A 6,000-nucleotide genomic window follows, 5' to 3' on the forward strand; every position below is an offset into this window, starting at 1 on the left:
AACTATGGGCCGTGAGTGAGAGGCAACTATGGGCCGTGAGAGGCAACTATGGGCCGTGAGTGACAACTATGGGCCGTGGTGAGAGGCAACTATGGGCCGTGAGAGGCAACTATGGGCCGTGAGTGAGAGGCAACTATGGGCCGTGAGAGGCAACTGTGGGCCGTGTGTGAGAGGCGACTATGGGCCGTGAGAGGCAACTATGGGCCGTGAGTGAGAGGCAACTATGGGCCGTGAGTGAGAGGCAACTGTGGGCCGTGTGTGAGAGGCAACTGTGGGCCGTGTGTGAGAGGCAACTATGGGCCGTGAGAGGTAACTATGGGCCGTGAGAGGCAACTATAGGCCGTGAGTGAGAGGTAACTATGGGCCGTGAGAGGCAACTATGGGCCGTGAGTGAGAGGTAACTATGGGCCGTGAGAGGCAACTATGGGCCGTGAGAGGCAACTATGGGCCGTGGTGAGAGGCAACTATGGGCCGTGAGAGGCAACTATGGGCCGTGAGTGAGAGGCAACTGTGGGCCGTGTGTGAGAGGCAACTGTGGGCCGTGTGTGAGAGGCAACTATGGGCCGTGAGAGGTAACTATGGGCCGTGAGAGGCAACTATAGGCCGTGAGTGAGAGGTAACTATGGGCCGTGAGAGGCAACTATGGGCCGTGAGTGAGAGGTAACTATGGGCCGTGAGTGAGAGGCAACTATGGGCCGTGAGAGGCAACTATGGGCCGTGAGAGGTAACTATGGGCCGTGAGAGGCAACTATAGGCCGTGAGTGAGAGGCAACTATGGGCCGTGAGAGGCAACTATGGGCCGTGAGGGGCAACTATTAAAGCCATAAATGACATGGCCCCATCCTACCTCAAAGATGCTATAGAACCATATCATCCAAACAGAGCTCTTCGCTCTCAGAATGCTGGCCTTCTGGTGGTGCCAAGAGTCTCTAAAAGTACTGTAGGAGGTAGAGCGTTTAGCTACCAAGCTCCTGTGTTATGAATCAGCTCCCGACCCATGTTAAATATGCTGACACAGTCTCTTCATTTAAGTCCAGGCTTAAAACGTTCCTCTTCGAAATCGCTTATGGTCAGACTAGTTAGGAACAGAAACATAAACCCACAGCTTTAGCTACGCTGCCCTAGGAGTAACTGTGCTGGGGGAAGTATGACAGCTTGAGCTCTGTCCTCTTCTTCTGACTACTTATGCTATCAAACAATATTTATTTTTTGATTCCACTTGCAAACTGTTCACCGCCTTCTTTTCTTTCTCTCACTCCTGAGGACCTGTGGACCCAGATGCCCCTCCCCTGGTGAAGTGGTCCCTGCCCTGTGTGGACGGTCCCTCATCTGCCTGAAGAGTGGGTCCAGCTCCAGTCTCCTTGTGTCCGTCTGTCCGTCTGTGAGAGTCAGATCTCTCCTTCACTGGAACTCCTCCAGGTTTCTACGCTTTTTTCCCAAAGAGGTTTTTTTGTAGTTTTTCCTGGCCGAGAAGGAGGGTCTAAGGACAGAGGACCCTGGGACATCGTCCCTCGCCACCACAGACATTGTCTGACTCCATCGCCACCACAGACATTGTTGATTCATTTCTCCCTGTGGCCCTCAGAGGCAACTGTTGTTGTGATTTTGGGCCTTACAAAAATAAATTGATTTGATTTGATTTGAACTATGGGCCGTGAGTGAGAGGCAACTATGGGCCGTGAGAGGCAACTATGGGCCATGAGAGGCAACTATGGGCCGTGAGAGGCAACTATGGGCCGTGAGTGAGAGGTAACTATGGGCCGTGAGAGGCAACTGTGGGCCGTGAGTGAGAGGTAACTATGGGCCGTGAGAGGCAACTGTGGGCCGTGAGTGAGAGGCGACTATGGGCCGTGAAAGGCAACTATGGGCTGTGAGTGAGAGGCGACAATGGGCCGTGAGAGGCAACTATGGGCCGTGAGAGGCAACTATGGGCCGTGAGTGAGAGGCAACTATGGGCCGTGAGAGGCAACTGTGGGCCGTGAGTGAGAGGCGACTATGGGCCGTGAAAGGCAACTATGGGCCGTGAGTGAGAGGCGACAATGGGCCGTGAGAGGCAACTATGGGCCGTGAGAGGCAACTATGGGCCGTGAGTGAGAGGCAACTATGGGCCGTGAGAGGCAACTATGGGCCGTGAGTGAGAGGCGACTATGGGCCGTGAAAGGCAACTATGGGCCGTGAGTGAGAGGCGACTATGGGCCGTGAGAGGCAACTATGGGCCGTGAGAGGCAACTATGGGCCGTGAGAGGCAACTATGGGCCGTGAGTGAGAGGTAACTATGGGCCGTGAGAGGCAACTGTGGGCCGTGAGTGAGAGGTAACTATGGGCCGTGAGAGGCAACTGTGGGCCGTGAGTGAGAGGCGACTATGGGCCGTGAAAGGCAACTATGGGCTGTGAGTGAGAGGCGACAATGGGCCGTGAGAGGCAACTATGGGCCGTGAGAGGCAACTATGGGCCGTGAGTGAGAGGCAACTATGGGCCGTGAGAGGCAACTGTGGGCCGTGAGTGAGAGGCGACTATGGGCCGTGAAAGGCAACTATGGGCCGTGAGTGAGAGGCGACAATGGGCCGTGAGAGGCAACTATGGGCCGTGAGAGGCAACTATGGGCCGTGAGTGAGAGGCAACTATGGGCCGTGAGAGGCAACTATGGGCCGTGAGTGAGAGGCGACTATGGGCCGTGAAAGGCAACTATGGGCCGTGAGTGAGAGGCGACTATGGGCCGTGAGAGGCAACTATGGGCCGTGAGAGGCAACTATGGGCCGTGAGTGAGAGGCAACTATGGGCCGTGAGAGGCAACTATGGGCCGTGAGAGGCAACTATGGGCCGTGAGAGGCAACTATGGGCCGTGAGTGAGAGGTAACTATGGGCCGTGAGAGGCAACTATGGGCCGTGAGTGAGAGGCAACTATGGGCCGTGAGAGGCAACTATGGGCCGTGGGAGGCAACTATGGGCCGTGAGAGGCAACTATGGGCCGTGAGTGAGAGGCAACTATGGGCCGTGAGAGGCAACTATGGGCCATGAGAGGTAACTTTGGGCCATGAGTGAGAGGCAACTATGGGCCGTGAGAGGCAACTATGGGCCGTGAGAGGCAACTTTGGGCCATGAGTGAGAGGCAACTATGGGCCGTGAGAGGCAACTATGGGCCGTGAGAGGCAACTATGGGCCGTGAGTGAGAGGCAACTATGGGCCGTGAGAGGCAACTGTGGGCCGTGAGTGAGAGGCGACTATGGGCCGTGAGAGGCAACTATGGGCCGTGAGAGGCAACTATGGGCCGTGAGAGGCAACTATGGGCCGTGAGTGAGAGGCAACTATGGGCCGTGAGAGGCAACTGTGGGCCGTGTGTGAGAGGCAACTATGGGCCGTGAGAGGCAACTATGGGCCGTGAGAGGCAACTATGGGCCGTGAGTGAGAGACAACTATGGGCCGTGAGAGGCAACTGTGGGCCGTGTGTGAGAGGCGACTATGGGCCGTGAGAGGCAACTATGGGCCGTGAGAGGCAACTATGGGCCGTGAGTGAGAGGCAACTATGGGCCGTGAGAGGCAACTATGGGCCGTGAGTGACAACTATGGGCCGTGGTGAGAGGCAACTATGGGCCGTGAGAGGCAACTATGGGCCGTGAGTGAGAGGCAACTATGGGCCGTGAGAGGCAACTGTGGGCCGTGTGTGAGAGGCGACTATGGGCCGTGAGAGGCAACTATGGGCCGTGAGTGAGAGGCAACTATGGGCCGTGAGTGAGAGGCAACTGTGGGCCGTGTGTGAGAGGCAACTGTGGGCCGTGTGTGAGAGGCAACTATGGGCCGTGAGAGGTAACTATGGGCCGTGAGAGGCAACTATAGGCCGTGAGTGAGAGGTAACTATGGGCCGTGAGAGGCAACTATGGGCCGTGAGTGAGAGGTAACTATGGGCCGTGAGAGGCAACTATGGGCCGTGAGAGGCAACTATGGGCCGTGGTGAGAGGCAACTATGGGCCGTGAGAGGCAACTATGGGCCGTGAGTGAGAGGCAACTGTGGGCCGTGTGTGAGAGGCAACTGTGGGCCGTGTGTGAGAGGCAACTATGGGCCGTGAGAGGTAACTATGGGCCGTGAGAGGCAACTATAGGCCGTGAGTGAGAGGTAACTATGGGCCGTGAGAGGCAACTATGGGCCGTGAGTGAGAGGTAACTATGGGCCGTGAGTGAGAGGCAACTATGGGCCGTGAGAGGCAACTATGGGCCGTGAGAGGTAACTATGGGCCGTGAGAGGCAACTATAGGCCGTGAGTGAGAGGCAACTATGGGCCGTGAGAGGCAACTATGGGCCGTGAGGGGCAACTATTAAAGCCATAAATGACATGGCCCCATCCTACCTCAAAGATGCTATAGAACCATATCATCCAAACAGAGCTCTTCGCTCTCAGAATGCTGGCCTTCTGGTGGTGCCAAGAGTCTCTAAAAGTACTGTAGGAGGTAGAGCGTTTAGCTACCAAGCTCCTGTGTTATGAATCAGCTCCCGACCCATGTTAAATATGCTGACACAGTCTCTTCATTTAAGTCCAGGCTTAAAACGTTCCTCTTCGAAATCGCTTATGGTCAGACTAGTTAGGAACAGAAACATAAACCCACAGCTTTAGCTACGCTGCCCTAGGAGTAACTGTGCTGGGGGAAGTATGACAGCTTGAGCTCTGTCCTCTTCTTCTGACTACTTATGCTATCAAACAATATTTATTTTTTGATTCCACTTGCAAACTGTTCACCGCCTTCTTTTCTTTCTCTCACTCCTGAGGACCTGTGGACCCAGATGCCCCTCCCCTGGTGAAGTGGTCCCTGCCCTGTGTGGACGGTCCCTCATCTGCCTGAAGAGTGGGTCCAGCTCCAGTCTCCTTGTGTCCGTCTGTCCGTCTGTGAGAGTCAGATCTCTCCTTCACTGGAACTCCTCCAGGTTTCTACGCTTTTTTCCCAAAGAGGTTTTTTTGTAGTTTTTCCTGGCCGAGAAGGAGGGTCTAAGGACAGAGGACCCTGGGACATCGTCCCTCGCCACCACAGACATTGTCTGACTCCATCGCCACCACAGACATTGTTGATTCATTTCTCCCTGTGGCCCTCAGAGGCAACTGTTGTTGTGATTTTGGGCCTTACAAAAATAAATTGATTTGATTTGATTTGAACTATGGGCCGTGAGTGAGAGGCAACTATGGGCCGTGAGAGGCAACTATGGGCCATGAGAGGCAACTATGGGCCGTGAGAGGCAACTATGGGCCGTGAGAGGCAACTATGGGCCGTGAGAGGCAACTATGGGCCGTGAGTGAGAGGCAACTATGGGCCGTGAGAGGCAACTATGGGCCGTGAGTGAGAGGCAACTATGGGCCGTGAGTGAGAGGCAACTATGGGCCGTGAGAGGCAACTATGGGCCATGAGAGGTAACTTTGGGCCATGAGTGAGAGGCAACTATGGGCCGTGAGAGGCAACTATGGGCCGTGAGTGAGAGGCAACTATGGGCCGTGAGAGGCAACTGTGGGCCGTGTGTGAGAGGCGACTATGGGCCGTGAGAGGCAACTATGGGCCGTGAGAGGCAACTATGGGCCATGAGAGGCAACTATGGGCCGTGAGTGAGAGGCAACTATGGGCCGTGAGAGGCAACTGTGGGCCGTGAGTGAGAGGCAACTATGGGCCGTGAGTGAGAGGCAACTGTGGGCCGTGTGTGAGAGGCAACTGTGGGCCGTGTGTGAGAGGCAACTGTGGGCCGTGTGTGAGAGGCAACTATGGGCCGTGAGAGGTAACTATGGGCCGTGAGAGGCAACTATAGGCCGTGAGTGAGAGGTAACTATGGGCCGTGAGAGGCAACTATGGGCCGTGAGTGAGAGGTAACTATGGGCCGTGAGAGGCAACTATGGGCCGTGAGTGAGAGGCAACTATGGGCCGTGAGAGGCAACTATGGGCCATGAGAGGCAACTATGGGCCGTGAGAGGCAACTATGGGCCGTGAGAGGCAACTATGGGCCGTGAGTGAGAGGTAACTATGGGCCGTG

At 55.8% G+C, this 6,000-nt stretch overlaps 1 protein-coding gene across 1 annotated transcript in view; it reads right to left on the reverse strand.

Moving 5' to 3' along the window:
* Window positions 1-6,000, reverse strand: part of arhgef12b (Rho guanine nucleotide exchange factor (GEF) 12b) — a 121,164-nt gene that overhangs the window by 109,497 nt on the left and 5,667 nt on the right. The window lies entirely within an intron of this gene.

The sequence above is a fragment of the Eucyclogobius newberryi genome, unplaced genomic scaffold (genome assembly GCF_026437365.1).
Source record: "Eucyclogobius newberryi isolate DKJ021-1_F unplaced genomic scaffold, fEucNew1.0.hap1 SCAF_15, whole genome shotgun sequence".
NCBI lineage: Eukaryota > Metazoa > Chordata > Actinopteri > Gobiiformes > Gobiidae > Eucyclogobius > Eucyclogobius newberryi.